Here is a 20,140-nt window from a genome sequence, read left to right on the forward strand (position 1 = left end):
CTATGCCATAAAAAGAATTTCATGGAGAAGCTGGTGGGAGCTATTTGAGCAGAGAAGGAACATGATTAGATGTGGGTACCAGATTACTCTAGTACCAAGAAAGAAAAACCGGTAAGGACACATTTACTGTTCTCTGAGATGGTGAGAATCTGAACAGTGGCAGGGACGTTGGGAATAGACCAGAGGGGACACATTAAGAAGATGTTGTTTAGGGGTTAGAAGTGGAAGAATCTGAAGATTATCTGAATATTGTGGGGAATCAGGATGGCTCCTTGGTTTCTGACTTGAGCAACTGAGTTAATAGCTATGATATTTACTGATATTGGGACTACAGGAGGGAGAGAAGTTTTGAGGAGATGGTTGTGTGCCCAATTTAGGAGAATTTTAGTTTATGTCTTTTTGAAGGACAATACAGATAGAGGCTGTATATAGGTTTAGACCAAGGTACTAGGTCTGAGTTGGGGATACAGATTTAAGAGAAGGCAAGTTAATTGGTGTATGTGTAGACTGAGAAGAAAAAGAATTCAGACTAAACAACTTTGTGAGTCCAGGCAGAGAAATAAGTGTAAGCAAAGGTAATACAGAATGGGCAAAGATTATAAGCACAGAATTGAACCAGGAAAAGAGGGAGAGGGTGAAAGAGACAGAGAGAGCGAGAGCAAGAGCAAGAGAGACAGAGACAGAAGCAGAGACAAAGAGAGACAGAAGCAGAGACAAAGAGAGAGACAGAGTTGATATATAGTATTTCATACATATATAAAATATTCCCATGTCTGCACTATTTTCTCTTAAATGTTTTTCATTGCATGCTAGTTTTGAAATATTTTCTAAAATGTTATTGGTGCAAACATTCTCTAAAATGTTACACTAGTTTACCTCTGGTTTTTCTTTTACATCCAAGTTCAATTTATCTTTGCATGTGACGGCCTACTTTTAACAAAGAATCCAGGTTTATAGTGTTTGGATTTTATGGCATCAATAAAGTTTTAAAATATAGTTTAAATGACTGCTCTATAAAATTTCCCATTGTCTTGTAGTTTACATGCCCTTGTATTCTCTACTTAACATACCCCTCTCATTACTTCCTTGACATTTTCTGCTTTCTTTGCAACTGTTTTCAAATATGTGGCCTGTTTCTTCTATCAAGAAAAGATTTCACTATTTCTAATTTTAAACTTTTACTCCCTTACCCATCCTTTATATATATTTGTAAATGTAGCACAAATTTTCTAAGGTCTGGCAAGCCCCCACATACTAATGGAATTATATTAACAATAATAACCTAAATGTCATTGCTTTTTGAACATACCTCCTACATAAACCTTTGTCCTTCATCAAGTACCTCTGCCTATAATGCTGGAGGTGGGCAGGACATAACTGTTTGTCCAGCATCTCTCTGTTTGAGGAATCCACCATTCTGTGAGCATTGCGAGAGGGAGAATCCTACCTTGCACTGCAGAAGTATGAAAAAAATTATCACCCTGAACACTGGAAGCAATGGTGCAGTCATGCAACCTAACGTCAGTCAATCAGATACTCCTGCAGAGAATTCTGAATGTGGAGTGACTGACCAAAAGAAGCAGAGAGAGCTGAGAATGTGATCTACTGTCTAGTAGCAGTGGTCCAGTTGTAGGGTCCAGTTTTCAAAGCTGGCAGTCCTAGTAGTTGATAGAAGTCAGAGATACTCAACATAGTTATTTATTTATATTAAATGTCCTGTGTATGCAAAAATAGACTTAAACTGGATTAAAGATCTAAATGTAAGGCCAGAAACTATCAAACTCTTAGAGGAAAACATAGGCAGAACACTCTATGACATAAATGACAGCAAGATCCTTTTTGACCCATCTCCTAGAGAAATGGAAATAAAAACAAAAATAAACAAATGGGACCTAATGAAACTTAAAAGCTTTTGCACAGGAAAGGAAACCATAAACAAGATGAAGAGACAACCCTCAGAATGGGAGAAAATATTTACAAACAAAGCAACTGACAAAGAATTAGTCTCCAAACTATACAAGCAGCTCACACAGCTCAATATCACAAAAACAAACAACCCAATCCAAAAATGGGCAGAACACCTAAATAGATGTTTCTCCAAAGAACATATACAAACTGCCAACAAACACATGAAAGGATGCTCAACATCACTAATCTTTAGAGAAATGCAAATCAAAATGACAATGAGGTATCACCTCATACTGGTCAGAATGTCCATCATCAAAAAATCTACAAACAGTAAATGCTGGAGAGGGTGTGGAAAAAGGGAACCCTCTTGCACTGTTGGTGGGAATGTAAATTGATACAGCCACCTATGGAGAACAGTATGGAGGTTCCTTAAAGAACTAAAAATAGAACTACCATACGACCAGCAATCCCACTTGTGGGCATATACCCTAAGAAAACCATAATTCAAGAAGAGTCATGTACCACAGTGTTCACTGCAGCACTATTTACAATAGCCAAGACACGGAAGCAACCTAAGTGTCCACTGACAGATAAATGGATAAAGAAGTTGTGGCACATATATACAATGGAATATTACTCAGCAATAAAAAAAGAAATGAAACTGAGTTATTTGTAGTGAGGTGGATGGACCTGGAGTCTGTCATACAGAGTGAAGTAAGTCAGAAAGAGAAAAACAAATACCGTATGCTAACACTTATATATGGAATCTAAAAAAAGAAAAAAAGGTTTTGAAGAACCTAGGGGCAGGACAGGAATAAAGACGCAGATGTAGAGAATGGACTTGAGGACACGGGGAGGGGGAAGGGTAAGCTGGGACAAAGTGAGGGAGTGGCAAGGACATAAATACACTACCAAATGTAAAATAGATAGCTAGTGGGAAGCAGCTGCATAGCACAGGGAGATCAGCTCGGTGCTTTGTGTCCACCTAGAGCGCTGGGAGAGGGAGGGTGGGAGGGAGACACAAGAAGGAGGGGATATGGGGATATATGTATACATATAGCTGATTCACTTTGTTATACAGCAGAAACTAACACACCATTGTAAAGCAATTATACTCCAATAAAGATGTTAAAAAAAAATGTCCTGTGTATGAACACAGCACCATATAGTCCATTCATTAGTAGTTAAGCATAGCCCTGCTGATTAGTGACATTTAGCATTTTTTCATATATCTGTTGGCCATTTGTATGTTTTCTTTGGAGAAATGTCTATTTAAGTCCTTAACCCATTTTAAAATTGGGTTATTAGTTTTTTGTTTTTTGTTTCTCTTGAGTTGTAGGAGTTCCTTATATATTTTGTAGATTAACTCTTTTTTCCCCACCTTCCAAGGCAATTTATTGATTACTGTGTGCCAGCTACTGTGGGTTTTAGGCCTATAAATATAAATAAGAAACTCTCCCTGAAGCAAAGGGCTTAAAGCCCAGTTGGAAAGACATATAAAAAGATGATTACAACAGAATTTGATTGTCAATAAACCTTTGTTCTCTCTTTCCTTCCCTCGATCCCTGTCTTCCAAAAGTAATTATTGCTCACTGTATTAAGTTGTTTTACCTTTGACTTCACCCATTTTTCCCACCAGCAACCCTTGCCTCTGGCAACCACCAATCTGTTCTCTGTATCCATAAGCTTGTTTGGTTCTGTTAAAAAAACTTTTTTTTAGGTTGTACATATAAGAGAGTTCATACAATATTTTTCTTTGTCTGTCTGACTTACTTCACTTAGCATAATGCCCTCAAGTTTCATCCATGTTGTTATGAATGGCCAAGATTTCATTATTTTTTTATGACTGAATAATATTCCTCTGTGTGTGTGTGTGTGTGTGTGTGTGTGCGTGTGTGTGTGTGTGTATTTCAATTTCTTTATCCATTCTTCCATCAATTGATACTTAGGTTGTTTCCATATATTCTGGCTATTGTAAATATGGTGCAAGGAATACGGGGATGCAGATATCTTTTCAAGTTAATGTTTCTGTTCTTCTCTGAAAAATACCCAGAAGTAGAATTGTTGGATCATATGGTAATTTTATTTTTAATCTTTTGAGGAAACTCCATACTATTTTCTATAGTGGCTACAATTCCCACCAACAGAGCAAGGATGAGCGTGGCCACATTGTTGCCAGTGCTTCTTTCTTTTCTTTTCCAAATCCATTAACGTTTTAAATTTATTTTTTCCATTTTCCTTTTTAAAAAATTTTATTTAACATAGGAGTATAGTTGATTAATAATGTTGTGTTAGTTTCAGGTGTAGAGCAGAGTGATTCAGTTATACATATGCATGTATCTATTCTTTTTCAAATTCCTTTCCCATTTAGGTTATTACAGAGTATTGAACAGAGTTCCCTGTGCTATACAGTAGGTCCTTATTAGTTATCTATTTTAAATATAGCAGTGTGTACATGTCAATCCCAAACTCCCAATCTATCCCTTCCCCTAACCCTTCCCTGCTGGTAACCATAAGTTCATTTTCTAAGTCTGTGTGTCTGTTTCGGTTTTGTAAATAAGTTTGTTTGTATCATTTTTTTTATACATTCCGCATATAAGTGAGATCGTATGATATTTGTCTTTCTCTGTCTGATTTACTTCACTTAATATGATAATCTCCAGGTCCACCCATGTTGTTGCAATTGGCATTATTTCATTCTTTTTAATGGCTGAGTTATATTCCATTGTACATATGTATCATGTCTTCTTTATCCATTCATCTGTCCATGGACATTTAGGTTGTATCCATGTCTTGGCTATTATAAACAGTGCTGCAATGATATTGGGGTGCATGTATCTTTTCGAGCCAGGTTTTTCTCTGGATATATGCCCAGGAGTGGGGTGGCTGCATCATATGGTAACTCTATTTTTAGTTTGTTAAGGAACCTCCATACTGTTTTCCGTAATGACTGTACCAATTTACATTCCTACCAACAGTGCAAGAGGGCTCCCCTTCCTCCACACCCTCTCCAGCATTTATTGTTTGTAGACTTTTTGATGATGGCCATTCTGACCCGTGTAAGGTGATACCTCATAGTAGTTTTGATTTGCATTTCTCTGATAATTAGCAATGTTGAGCATCTTTTCATGTGCCTCTTTGGCAATCTGTATGTCTTCTTTGGAGAAATGTCTATTTAGGTCTTCTGCCCGTTTTTTGACTGTTTTTTTTGTTTTGTTTTTTTGTGTTTTTTTTTGGATATTGAGCTGCATGAGCTGATGGTAAATTTTGGAGATTAATCCCTTGTCAGTTGCATTGTTTGCAAATATTTTCTCCCATTCTGTGGGGTTTTTTTCCTTTCGTTTTTGGCTTCCTTTGCTGTGCAAAAAGCTTTTGAGTTTAATAAGGTCCATTTGTTTATTTTTTGTTTTCATTTCTATTACTCTAGAAGATAAATCAAAAAAGATATTGCTGTGATTTATGTCAAAGAGTGTTATGTCTATATTTTCCCCTAAGTATTTTATAGTATCCAGTCTTACATTTAGGTCTTTATTCCATTTTGAGTTTATTTTTTTGTATGGTACTAAAGAATGTTCTAATTTCATTCTTTTACATATAGTTGTCCAGTTTTCCCAGCACCATTTATTGAAGAGACTGTCTTTTCTCCATTGCATAGTCTTGCCTCCTTTGTCACAGATTAATTGACCACAGGTGCATGGGTTTAATTCTGGGCTTTCTATCCTGCTCCATTGATCCATATTTTTGTTTTTGTGCCAGTACCATATTGTTTTGATGACTGTAACTTTGTAGTATAGTCTGAAGTCAGGGAGCCTGATTCCTCCAGCTCCTCAGTGCTTGTTATTTCTTGTCTTCTTTGATAATAGCCATTCCAAAAGGTGTGAGGTCATATCTCATGTGGGTTTGATTTGCACTTTCCTGATGATTGATGACACTGAGCATCTGTTCATGTACCTATTGGCCATCTGTATGTCTTCTTTGGAAAAAATGTCTATTCAGATCTACCCATTTTTAAATCAGTGTTTTTGTTTGTTTGTTTGTTTATGGTTTTTTTGCTATTGAGTTGTATGTGTTCTTTATATATTTTGTATATAGCCCTTTATCAGATATATACTTTGAAAATATTCTCTCCCATTCAGTAGGTTGCCTTTTCACTCTGTTGATGGTTTCCTTTGCTGTGCAGGTTTTTAGTTTGATGTAGTCTCACTTGTTTTTTTGTTTTTGTTGCCTGGGCTTTTGGTGTCATTCATGAAATTGCCAGGATCAATGTCATGAAGCTTTCTCCCTATGTTTTCTTCTCATAGTTTTATGGTTTCAAATCGCATGTCTAATTCTTTAATCCATTTTGAGTTATTTTTTGTGTATAACATAATGGTCCAAGGACTTCCCTGGTGGCACAGTGGTTAAGAACCTGTCTGCCAATGCAGGGGACATGGGTTTGAGCCCTGGTCCGGGAAGATCCCACATGCCGCGGAGCAACTAAGCCTGTACGCCACAACCACTGAGCCTGTGCTCTAGAGCCTGTGAGCCAGAACTACTGAGCCCGCATGCCACAACTACTGAAGTCCGTGTGCCTAGAGCCCATGCTGTACAACAAGAGAAGCCACCGCAATGAGAAGCCCGCACACCGCAACGAAGAGTAGCCCCTGCTTGCCACAACTAGAAAAATCCCGCGCCAGCAACGAAGACCCAACACAGCCAAAAATAAACAAATAAAGTAAATAAAAATTTTAAAAGAAGATAATTGTCCAATTTCATTCTTTTGCATATGGATATCCAGTTTTCCCAGCACCATTTGTTGAAGAAACCATGCTTTACTCTTTATATTCTTGGCAGCCTTGTCGAACGTCAGTTAACTATATATGTGTAGATTTATTTCTGGGATCTTTATTCAGTTCCGTTGGTATATATGTCTGTCTTTATGCCAGTACCATGCTGTTTGATTCTTTTATCCTTTTTATGTATTTTGAAATCAGGAAGAGTGATGCCTCCAACATCATTCTTTTTTCTAAGGATTGACTTGGCTATTTGTGGTCTTTTGTGCTTCCACGTGAATCATAAAATTGTTTTTTCCTACTTTTGTAAAAAATGATATTGGGATTTTGATGAGGATTGCACTGAATCTGTAGATCACTTTGGATAGTTTGGATGTTTTAGCAATATTAAATCTTCCAAAATTGATGAATATGGAATATCTTTCCATTTGTTTATGTCTTTTTAAAATATTTTCATCAATGTTTTGTAGTTTTCTGTAGACTGGTCTTTCACTTCCTTGGTTAATTTTTTTTAAGTATTTTATTCTTTTTGGTGCTATTGTAAAGGAAATTATTTTCCTAATTAGGCCTTACATTACATTGACTGAATACTTTCCCAATGGGAAAATGTTCCTTCAAGCACAGACTTTGTGTCAAACAAGGCTGGAAGCAATTTCAATTTTGTCATTTACTACCTGAGAGACTTCTTACAATTACTAAACATCTTTGAGCTTCAGATTCCTCCTTGTAAAAAAGCATTAGAATAATACTTTTATGGAAGAAACATTGTGAAAATTACAGATAGCATATGCAAAGCATGAAGCCTAGTGTATTAGTCAGCATTATCTAGAGAAAGAACAAATAGGATACACAGGCCTAAAAACCAGGAGTACCAAGTGTTAGGAGACGATGGATGTCCAACTCAGTCAGGCAGAGAGCAAATTCAATCCTCCTTCACCTCTTTCTTCTACTCAGGCTCTCAACATGTTGACTGGTGCTTTGGGAGGGCCAATATGCTTTACCGAATTCACCAATTCAAATATGCTTATCTATTCTGGAAACACGTTTGTAGACACACCCATAAACAATGTTTAACCAGATATCTAGGCATCCCAAGGTCCAGTCAAATTGACACATAAATTAATCATCACATCTGGTACTGTTTTTGATCTTTTGATGTTGTAGCTATTTCAGCCTAAGTGTTTATCCATTTGTGTATCCCAGTTAGAACAACCCGACAAGAGAGTTCTTAGCTGATGTTTGGCAATCCCAGCAACTATTTACCAACGCATTGAGTTTATTATTTCATCAGCCCTGGTTATTAGATAGCATTTCTTTATATCTGACCACAATCTTTGTCTCTTTATCTATTATTTGTCCTAGTCCCACTCTTTAAGGTCACACAGAACAAGTCTCATTTCTGTATGATGTCCCACTCATCAGTCATTTAAACACAGTGCTCATGTAATCCTAGAGCTCTTTCAGTTCCACCTGAAGTTCAAGACAAATCCAAGATTACCATTTGGCCTTGCAATTCCTAGGCCTCAAATGCATACTTGAACAAATAATTCTTGGCTTCCTCTAGGCCACAGTTGCTCCCCACCAATGCCTTGTTTCTCTGGAGCACTGCAGTCAGCCCTTCAGTAGCTATTCTTTGTATTTTAATACATTTTTAGACCTTTTTTTTTTTTTTGGCTGCAAATGAGACAGATTCTGTTCCAGTGTTATTTTTCAGAAAATATGATGGGCATGGTGGTATGATTTAGTTGACATCTAAGTGACCAGAACTTTTTGGAACACTCAGGTGCAGCCTGGATGCAAACCACTCCATCAGACAATCACCCAGTTCTGAACATTGCAGTATTATACTTCTATTTAATTCCTTCAAGGGCTAATAATTCTTGTACTTGAAAGTACATTGCTAGCACAAAAAAGTTGCAAATGACTATTTTAGGACTTGAATCTACCCTGCCTTAGCAAGGCCTGTCAAAGTCAGTTCCCTCTCTAGCAACCTGATAGTCCCCCCGCGCCAGCATCTTCCTTTTAAAACCCAAACACTAGCTTTTCAACCTGCTGTCTCAATATTTTCATGCTCACATTTAATGTATTTTGTTACCTTTGGCAAGATCTTGATCAATATTTTCTTATTTTGAGGCAGCCGTGATCTACTTTCATGCACTCTTGGGAATGTTCTACTCTCTTATATGATTTCTACTTCTACTATTGTTTATGAAAAACAGATGCCATGAGGATGCATTTTTTCATTAATAGAGGAGTTATGTAAAATTTAAATGAAACACATAAACAAAAATACTTTTCAAGTTACTGCAAACCCATGTTGGAAGGATATAAACAATTCTATTAAATATTATTTTTGAATCCAATTCTATAATAAGAAGTTATTGGAGTCTACCAAGGAGCAAGTGTGGTCTCAAATTACATATAACAGAATTAAATCAACGGTAACTGTAAGAATACTCAAGAATAGAAAGTAATAAGCAACAAGAATACATGGGATGTGTTTCTCTGAGATGAGAATGAGTATTCACAGGAGATGGTTTAAAAATGAAGTAAAATTTTAAATTAAAGAAGGGGGGGATGGGGATGATGACACAGGAAGGACTGGATGTTGCTGATTAGAACACCTGCATTTGAGCTTTATTTACTTAAAAGGCATTTCTTAGGGGAAAAAAGAGAATAAAATAAGAAAAAAAGAATAAATGAAAATAAAGTGCTTCTCTTCCTTTGTTAGCTCAGTATTTTCATATACTCAGAGACAAACATTTTTATTCCCCCTAATAGCCTCCTAATTACTACTAAGAAGGCCTGTGTAGATAATAGGATAAGGATTTGAAGATGAAAGAATAATAAAAGAAGAGAATGTTATATTTACTAAACTACAGGGATATGATGTAATTTATTAAATTATAAAGAGAACATGAGATAAATATCAACTGAAATAATTTTTTCCATTCAAGCAAATACTAAGTATGTAGGACCCATTTGCCAAGAGGGCAGATTCTAATATACCACTGGACTTACTGAATAACATGAAAAGTGTAGTGAATTGGGGTAAATTACATCAGTTTTTAGACATACACCATGACAAACCATACAACCTGTGTTTGAACAAAACTCCCACGAGCATGCCCATTTCTAAGACAGTGTTGCTTCCTATGCAGGACAGAGAAGTCATTTTAGTTAAATTTCCACTCTATTCAACAAGTCATTGCCTTGTGGGAACATTTATAAATATCATCTCCATTATTCTCATTGTTCCTTATAGCTATACAGGTAAAAAAAAAAAAAAAAAAAAAGAAATGTAAGAGCCAAGATATAAAACCATCTGAAGTATAAAATGCAGCATATCCCAAAAGAGGAAGATTTTTAGGACACAGAGTACGAATACAGCAGAGAATCCATGTAGGCTTCTCAATTTTCAGGAGAAATCAAAAGATAAACAAAGCAAGAATAAAGAAAGAGAATAGTGTCAGTGGGCTGCTGGTATAAACAAAACCCTTGAAAGATCAGCAAAAAGAAAACCTAAATTGTGAGGAATAAAAATATTACAGGAGCTAAATATTAAAAGGAAAACAAGCAAGAAGAGTACTAAAATGAGGTTAGTGCAAAGGCAGGACCAAGAATGTGAAGGAAAAACATGATAACATAATGTTGCAAGAAAGCTTCCCAGTGTAGGATATCTTTAACTTCTGATTAATATGTTTTGCTTCTAAGATGAGTATATATAACACTCTCTGAAGGTGAACTTTTCATGAAAATAAACCAAGATAATGTATTATTTACCCCCCAAGTTGTAAATATAGGCTTTGAAAAAGTAGCCTGCAGCTATCACTCCTTAAGATTCCTGGGGGACAGGTGGGTGTCTCAAAAAGTGAAAAAAAATCTACAAACTAGTACGTTAAGATTAAAAAAAGAGCAGATGAACTTGTAAATGTGCATCTTATTAATACATTGATTTTAACTGTTTGGTAATGCACTGATAGTTTTATAGATCTATTTTAAATCTAACATATTCAAAAAATGACAAACATTATTGGGGCCAAAGAATATGTTGTTTCCAACTTCATTACAATCTAGTCATTTTTCTAAAGTATATTTATATGTGCCTAAAATGTTTGGGGCATATAAGAACATCAGGTTTATCTGCATTTATAGAATACATTCATAAATTAATTATCAATAGTTTAATCATGTTAATTTGAATATAAATTTGCATACATATTATAAATTGCTTCTAGACAGAAGATAGTTAAAATATTTTATAACAAGATATGTGTTCCATTTACTTGGCATTTTCAGGGAGTGTAGTACTCTACTTAGGTGAATAGTCTAGCCTTTCCCCTTTAGAAGTTCAAACTTTTAAATTTTAATCACCTTTGAAGCAAATCTTTCTCAAATATTATGTTTTTGCATATACCTTAACCTTTTCTGGATAGCTCAGGGTCATTATTAGGAAAATCAATAGCTGTGCTGGGTTGCAATACTCTGCTGTCATCTGGGAGACTGATGAGTGCTCCCACTATAACAAATGACCCTAGACGACTCTGGTTTTTAAATTTCATCTGTACATTTTTTGTACTTTTCCCCTGTCCTAAATCCCTGTGAGGCTGTCAGCATGCCGGCCTCTAGGAGTCTCCATCCTCTCCCCTCCCTCCCTCACATAAACCATTACACGCATCTTCTTCTAATTTGCTGCTACATTTTACCCTAAATGAGAGACTCTTTTTAAATTGAGGGAAGATAGGGGAAGAGGGAGGAAAGAAGTTAAAGTTACCAAATCTGCAAATATTATTTGTAAAATGGATATTCCTGCACATACTTGAAGGTAGAAATAATAGGAAATGCCCTTGTTGCAGTGGGTTATACTTCACTTCAAGTATAATAATACTTGCTTCGTCTCCAGAGAAACCAGATGGCTGCATCAGAAGATTTTTCTCTGGAAGTTTTATGGAAACGATTGACTCTCACCCTCAGAGAGTGGGAGCAGAAGTCAGAAGTATCTAATCCTTCTGGGAAGGATCATGAGGGATGTGGCCTGGAGAACCTTTCTGTTCTTATGGGCTAGCCCTGAGGGAAGAGATCCTTTTGGGAAACAGCACCCTCCAATATCAGGTCACAATGCCAAAAGACAGGTTTCTCTAGGTAAATGCATGTCCCCTGCTATAATATCCTCAGATATGTCATGGAGGTAGGGGAGTAAAAGAAAGAAATCTCAGTGGAAAAATTTTAATCAAGTCTTTACCTTTTATTTACCTATCATAAGGTTCATGTCAGTTGGAGCTTCCTATATATTGTTTAAAACTTTTTTGTTTGTTGACTCTTCAAGTTGTGCTAAGTATTTGGTTTACCATCAGTAATCGAATTTAAAATATAAATTTTTCAGAATTATCATTTTACCCATTAACTGTTTAGTGAAAGGAATCAAACTTTCACCTATTGTAAGAAAATTTAAAGAAGCCATCCTAATGTAAAAGAGAAAGAAAGAGAGAGAAAGGTGAAGTGGGAGTAGAAATCTTATTAGCAATGTATAATTAATAAGTGAATAAAATTTGATTTTCATTTCCTTTCCATTAAGTCTCCTAAGAATAAAAGAATAATAAACTCATCCTCTCTTATACTTTACCAAATACCATATGTCCATGTTAATTAGAATGCCTTCACATTTCTTTGAGAGAACACACATACTAGTTCCTTTGTTTTAAAATAACATTCTGAATTTGCATATTTTCCAATATATCCCAGGACCTTTTTTTGGTTTTTGGGGGTTTTTTTGGCGGTACACAGGCCTCTTACTGCTGTGGCCTCTCCCGTTGCGGAGCACAGGCTCCGGACGCGCAGGCTCAGCGGCCATGGCTCACGGGCCCAGCCGCTCCGCGGCACGTGGGATCTTCCCGGAACAGGGCACGAACCCGTGTCCCCTGCATCGACAGGCGGACTCTCAACCACTGCGCCACCAGGGAAGCCCCATATCCCAGGACCTTTCTATCTCTCCTGTAGGTTTGGCCTCATTACTTCTGTTCTCCAACTCTCTACTGACTTTCTATACTAGAGGTAGAGAAATCAAGAATGTCTTTGTAACACTTTTGAAAAAGATTAAAGCAAGCATGAACAAAGACAGGAATTATAAGACAGGGTAATTATCATTAGTTCAAGAAGTATGTAGGTGGTACCGTCAATGGAACTTGGGAGGTGGAGGTGGTGGGGTGGGGGAGGTTTACTGGAAGATACCGTTTTCTTGACTAAGTTTACTAGGCTTTCAGTTCGGGAAACCTGACCAACAATGAATCACTGCAGTGAAAACCAGACTACAGGGAATGGCCATAGAAAGATAAGAACTATATTCTGGAGAAAGTGTCACAGTGTAGAGGTTATTGAGAGAAAAACAGGTATGGAAACTCAGAACAGGGACCCATGAGGTTAACAACGAGATTTAAGACAAGAACAAAATGATTACAATTATAATACAAGGTAATCTAGGACAAGATTCTGAAGCCAAATTGATGCTGCAGCTCTAAACTTCTGACCTAGAGCATTCTGAATTAGGAAGTAGATGTGTTCCAGGGTTTCAATTCTGTTTGAACTTCTACATAGGGATTAAGGGGTTCCCATTGTTTGCTTCAAGGAAGGAACTTAGGCATTCATTCAATTTATATTCATTGAGTGCTTCCTAGGTACCAGAACCATTCTAAGATCAAGAATTAGCAGTGGTTCAAATTATCTGACCTCTTGAGAAGTCTCCATTCTAGTGGGTGGACACTGACAATAATCAAATAAACAAATGGACACAGAATGCATTTTCAGTTATAGTCAGTACAATAAAGAAAATAAATCAGGGCTTCCCTGGTGGTACAGTGGTTAAGAATCCGCCTGCCAGTGCAGAGGACACGGGTTCGAGCCCTGGTCCGGGAAGATCCCACATGCCGCGGAGCAACTAAGCCCATGCGCCACAACTACTGAGCCTGCGCTCTAGAGCCCGCGAGCCACAACTACTGAGCCCACGTGCTGCAACTACTGAAGCCTGTGTGCCTAGAACCCGTGCTCCGCAACCGCAATGAGAAGCCCGTGCAACACAACAAAGAGCAGCCCCCGCTCACCGCAACTAGAGAAGGCCCGCCCTCAGCAACAAAGACCCAATGCAGCCCAAAATAAATAATAAATAAATAATTAATTAAAAGAAAAGAAAAGAAATCAGAGGAAGGGAATGGAGAATGTCAGCAGGTGTTATTTTGGATAAGGTTGTCAGGTAAGAGTTCCCTGAAGATTCTTAGATGAATATCTCAAAGTAAGAAAAAGGAATATGTGGTTATTTGGAAGACAAGTAGTCTAGGAAAATGAAATGACAAATTCAAGATCCCAAGTAGATGAGAATGTGCTTGTTCTGTTTGAGGAACAGAAAGGAAGCCAGAATAGCTAATATAAATAGGCTGACGACAGTATAAGTAAAACTTCCCATTTTGTTATAACTAATAACAAGTATCAATTTCTGTTTTTACTGATCCCTAAAAATTCATATTTTGTGTCTTTAAGAATTAATTTTTATGGAGAAAATCCCATGCAGACAAGATATGTTGACCACTTAATCCTAATTTTATCTTGCTGTTACATTCATACACATACAGCCCATAACAGATCTAAGACAGCCAATTATTATATAAAGAGGGACTAACTGCTTCGCATATTAAATTTTAACCTAATGTTATGAATGATTTTCCATAATTGTCAGAGTTTGAAGCCTTCAATAAGGAAGAGCTTTCATATGGTATGAATCTTATATGGTATGAATTCATATATATGAATCTTATACGGTATGAATTTATATGGTATGAATCTTATACAACATGATTGCTTTTAAATATAAGGACAGCAGGGTATTTTTGAGAACTGTTACTTCAGTTACAGTTTGACTAATTTTTAATCAAAGCATTCAATATATCTGTATACTTTGCAGCATGATCAATGGAAGCCTCAACGTTTCAGATATTGTTTTGTGCACAGGATGAATGAAAGTTGCAGTTTATAAAAACAATCCATAAAACCATCTACATCTACTGTAACTTTGTTGGAGATGGAGATCAATGTTCTGAAATAAAGTATTTAGTAATAAAAATTAGGACACACCTTTCCTATTTTTTGATGATTTCTATCCCCCCTGAGAGAAATAAAAGATCTGTGGTTAATCAGATTCTAGACTCCACTGTCTCTTAGATCAGAAATATGGATAAGGAAAGAATGTCTCAGGAAGTTTTATTTTTCAGATCTGAAATTCAGATATAAAAATAGCTTTTGTAGAGTAGCATGTTAGTTTATAGTTTTCAAATAACTAATGTATAAAACAAGTCTCTGAAAAAAGTTTGACAGGAAGGGGACATTAGGGCATCACTGAGAATAACTGGAGTAAATGAAACTTCTCCTTTAGGAAGGTCTATATGTCTAATCTAAGACTAATGGCAAGAGCCATTGATCATCACTATGTTGATGTTATTTTAGAGAAACATGAACTCTCATGCAGAAGACTGTTGTAATCAATTTGATCAAGAATTGATCGTGTGGAATGAGTGAATTTACTGTCTTTGATAGTCATGGAATTGTAAGATCCAGTAAATATTTTTCAATATATATTCACAGCTGCAGCAATACACAAATAAACATTATAAAATATTTATTATCAATATTGTTATCCATTTTTGTCCATTCAGAAAAACAACTCAGAGGTGAGAGGTGAAAATATTCACCCAATCAGCAAAGGGAAATAGGTTCTGCTTGTTGAAGTAGTGAAGAGAAACGTAAGTAAAAATTTTAAAGTCATGCAGGTTTTCTTCCCACTAAATGAGGGACATGATATTTATTTCACGTGAAATCTCAATTTGTTTCAGATAAAAATTTATAAAGGATGTGTACAGGAGTTAGAAAATCATTGTAATTAAAGACACAAGCTTGAGGGAAATTAAGGAAACCTCAAATATCACAGTTTTGGAATCCTCAGCTTTACCTAATATCATTATGGGTTGTGAGCGAGTCAAATAAGTGAGTCTTATGCCCAAGAATACTGGCTTTATTTTAATGATATACTCCAAAAAGGTTGGTCCTGTTCCTTTCAGCTACACTGAACAAAAAAATATAGAACTAACAGGAAACTGGTTAATATTGCAGTTTATAATAGTAAACAAGTCATTTTATTTTCCTTGACTTCAGACTTCAAATTTATATGATAATATTAAATTAGTTAATTGATTGGTCTGTTCCTTCTAGTTCCTTTTGGGAAAAAAAGAGTACTTAGAAATAGGCATTTGCATGACATACTTTGGAAAAAGCTGGGCTTACAAAAGTCCCAAACCAAGAGGGAATTTTATCACATTTTAATGCACAATAACACTTCCAGTCTTAGTGCCTTACACAGGAGCAAAGCAGCATGCAAAAATCATATGCTCTCTGCAAATACCTTTGAACACATAATGAACCACTTACAAAAAACCTCTGGCATTGTAAGATCTCAAAGGGGTGTAAAACTTCACTAAATGTGTTTTTCCTTTACTGGTCAAATAAACACATACTGAATTTTATGTGCAAGTGTTTAGTGTTTCTAAAATGAACACCCAAATGCACGGCTTAGAATCTTCCACAATAGGGAAATTGCCAAAAGAAAAAGAAGGAAATATCAAAAGAAAAAAAATCTTACAATATGTAATAATAGCTGGACCCTTTTAACTGCAAGCTCCAAGAATCTACTGTTGTTGTGGAGGTTATTACTTACTTAGTAAAAATTTTCTCTTGTAATAGAGTATAAGCGAAAGAGAAACAATGACATTTTATCTCTTTTTTGGTCTCCTGGAATGAGAGCAATCTTAGCATCAATTGAAGCATTGATCTGCCCTTCAGGAAATATTTACATTTCAGTGGATAGAAACTTGGACTGATAGAAGAATGGTTTTTCTGAAGACTATTTATAGTACTAATAATGATTTTTTATTGGATTGAGCATCTCTCTGTCACCAGTGCTATCTTGATTGGAAATAGAGATTCAAAATTTCAATAATAAATGCCCAAAGGTCATACTAAAAAAAGTGGATGTGGATTTCAGTTAGTAAAATTAAATGGATTTATGTAAAATTTGTTGTATCTCTTCTCTCATCATAGGAGTTATCGGCTTATTTTCCTAGAAAATTATTTGTCCTTAATACTTAAAATTTTATAGGATTGTATGTGCTATACCAGGAAGAACAGCACTCATTTATGTACAGTTGTGAGAAGACTTGAATTTCAGAGTCCTTGTAATAAAATTGTTTAAGAAACTATGTGGGCTGTTTACAGTTGGCTCAAGTCCATATACATTAAGGTCCATGAGTAGGACAAACCACAGCATCAAGGTGAAGGTGAGTGCCATATTTGCACTATATTCTACAGATGCCCTAATAACTTGCTGGGTTTGATTTGGTCCTCTTAAAAACTGAAGGACTATTACAATTGAGCTTACATCTATTTAAAGAAAACCTTTAACTTTAAGAAACTTTAAGGGTTTCTTCAATAGATAGAAAGATAGCTTTGTTTCGATTTAAAAGCAGAACAGCAAAATATGATAGCAAATGTTACAACAGAACTGCTGCTCTGGAATATGACTGTGGATGATCTCACTAGATGAATTAAATGAAATAAGAGTGCAGGTGCAGCTCAGGGGACATGGGTTTGTTAAAGATGTCATTCAGAACGCAGGATGAGGCAGTGGGAGTGGTCAGTGACTGGGTAATTCAGCACTTCGGACAGTTCCCAAGGGCACTGCTTCCTTCCAGGTACTTGGAGTACTTAACCTTTAGATGACCAAACCTACTTATTTAATTCTACCTTGCAGTGTCACATTTATACCTGCATGTGACCTTAATCCCAAAGGAATTGTCTGCATTCATCCACAGAGCTCTGTGGTCTGTGTTTCACATGAAGCCTATATCTTCAGTCCTGACAGGAAGGTTCATGGTGTTCTTCCTGTTACTTGAGGTTATGTCAGGCTTGTCACTAGGCCTTGTTATATTAACTTAATTTTCAACCTGAATGACTATGAAAAGATGAAGATGAGGTCTTCCAAGTCATGGAAGAGTCTTTACCAACACCTGATGGTCCATTAGAGTCAAGTCCTCTGGGCCATTTACATGCAGAGCCATTCAGCAGCTGTTGTATAACAAACTGAAATGAGGTGCTCATACTAGATGAGGGGTTGGTGATGCAGAAAAAGCCTTTTAAGAATCTGCTAAAATTCTGCCTAGCGCCATGTGGCCTAACTGTAGAAGGTAACACAAGCATATTAAGGCCTTCCTTGCAGCCTCTGGTAATAACAGAATTGTTCTTCTGGAGCAAGGACTTTGGGCCAGTTTCTAAGAAGCAGAACTACAATTCAGGATAGTCTATCTCGTTTCTAATCAAAGGACAAATTCCAGATTAAAATTAGAATTATTGACAACAAGACAGAAGTATATACATACATATATCAGTCTTAAGGATCCTACATGGTTAACAGGTCTGCGACCTTAATGCTCAGAGGAACTCAATTTCTTTTTAATTTCTTTAGTGGATTCACGGATAACAGAAATGAATTTTCTAGCCTGGCTGAGAGCTCTAAAGAGTACTGAGAAAGCATGAGAATGATCTAGCAAGGAAGAGGAAGGACAACAATAGCCTAAAACACTGCAGAAGGGAGAACATGTAACAGACAAACTGGTATTTTATTATTTTATGAGAGAGTGATACCATGAAAGTTTGACAAATATAAAAGCTCTGAGGTCCTTCTTTATCTAGTTGAGTAGTACATGATTGTTACTCTGTATGTTCTGAAAGCACCAACAGCAGAAAAGGCATTCCCTAGGCTTCCTGGATGAATAACACATTAATAACACAAATAACACAAATAACACAAATAACAAATAACTCAGGTAGCTCTGAGTCTGGAGCTAGTGATTAATACTGAAGAAACAGCAGTGATTTTTATTAGAAGGCCAATTCTACTGGTTCCTCAGCTGTAACTGTTGGAAAATCTGAAGATTCTGAGATTTGAGAAGGCTCCCTAGGTGTCCACCCAGATGGTTATGCGACCTGAGAAAAGAGCTTCTTATTTATCCAAGTACAGAGTATGCATTTGTAAATAATAGTATTGATTCCCCAAAGTCATGTGTGTAAATCAGCCGTATTATTCAAAGATCAGCTCTACGCACGCGTGGGCGATTAACAATTTGGCACCAATTTAGCCAACTCTACTCTCAGCGTTGAAAAAACGTCTTTAGGAGATTCAGGATAACCCACCCTGACTCACAAAACTTGGTTATGTTTGTATGGTTTCAGGAAATTTCCCTCAAAATTTAACTGAAACCTAAAATTTAACTGAAATTTAAACTGAAATTTAAATTCTAAAATTTTAAATTTAAAATTCAAAATTTAACTGAAACCTAAAACCAAAAATTTAAGCTAGGCTTTATTTTTAAATATTGATATTAAACTTCATGACATCTAGTTTATCATGACATCTAGTTTATCATAAATATCATGGAAATTTAACATGAACAATGGATTTAATTTTTTCACTTTCTATACAGTTAATACAATCTTTATTTAACAAAAAAAAGAAAGGAAAGGTCATATTTGTTAATCATACTACTTCTGGAATGCTCGTGGATATTAAGGCATTTGTTCTTTGCTACATATGTATGACATTTAAATACACGGCATTATTATTAGCAGACATGTAAACTAATGAATGCCACCAAATCATGTTGCAAAGCCCACAGGAAAACATACTACACAATTTATTGTTAATTCACTCTGACTTCTCTGATATCATTATTTTCTATGATTTATAAGTTATTTTTCATAGATAACTTAAGGCAGCTTATATGATCAACACAGCTTTTTCATTTAACTGCTATGTATAAAACAGATAAGCAACAAGAATATATTGCATAGCACACAGAATTATAGGCATTATCTTGTAATAACTTTTAATGGAGTATAATGTATAAAAATACTGAATCACTATGCTGTGAAAACCTGAAATTAATATAATACTGTAAATCAACTATACTGCAATAAATATAATATTTTCAATCAATCTTCACTATCATTCATTTTTGACAATTAGAAGAGGAAACAACACTCATATAAAACCATTTTCTTTTCGTGGGTATTTTTGCCTATTTCCTATGAATGTGGAAATAAGCAACTAAATGTCTGACCCATAACTTAGGCACATGTGTCAGCCTAAATTGCCTTAGGAGTGTGAAGTAAAAAGAGATTTTAATACTTCTAACAACTTAAAAATACTGAGTTCTTAAATAACTATAGTCCACTGGGCCTCTACAAGTAAATGAAGGAGGAAGAGGAGGGCCAACTGTTACAAATCCAGTTTCGTTGCTCATGGTAGACCTCTGATATTTGATGGGCTAAGCAGCAATGCATATGAGTTTTGTTTTTAATATCACTCACTG

At 36.0% G+C, this 20,140-nt stretch overlaps 1 protein-coding gene across 10 annotated transcripts in view; it reads right to left on the bottom strand.

Moving 5' to 3' along the window:
* MAGI2 (membrane associated guanylate kinase, WW and PDZ domain containing 2) overlaps positions 1-20,140 on the bottom strand; it is a 1,357,470-nt gene that overhangs the window by 612,924 nt on the left and 724,406 nt on the right. The gene's annotated exons all lie outside the window — the stretch shown is intronic.

Source organism: Pseudorca crassidens, chromosome 8, assembly GCF_039906515.1.
Source record: "Pseudorca crassidens isolate mPseCra1 chromosome 8, mPseCra1.hap1, whole genome shotgun sequence".
In the NCBI taxonomy this organism is placed as follows: Eukaryota; Metazoa; Chordata; class Mammalia; order Artiodactyla; family Delphinidae; genus Pseudorca; species Pseudorca crassidens.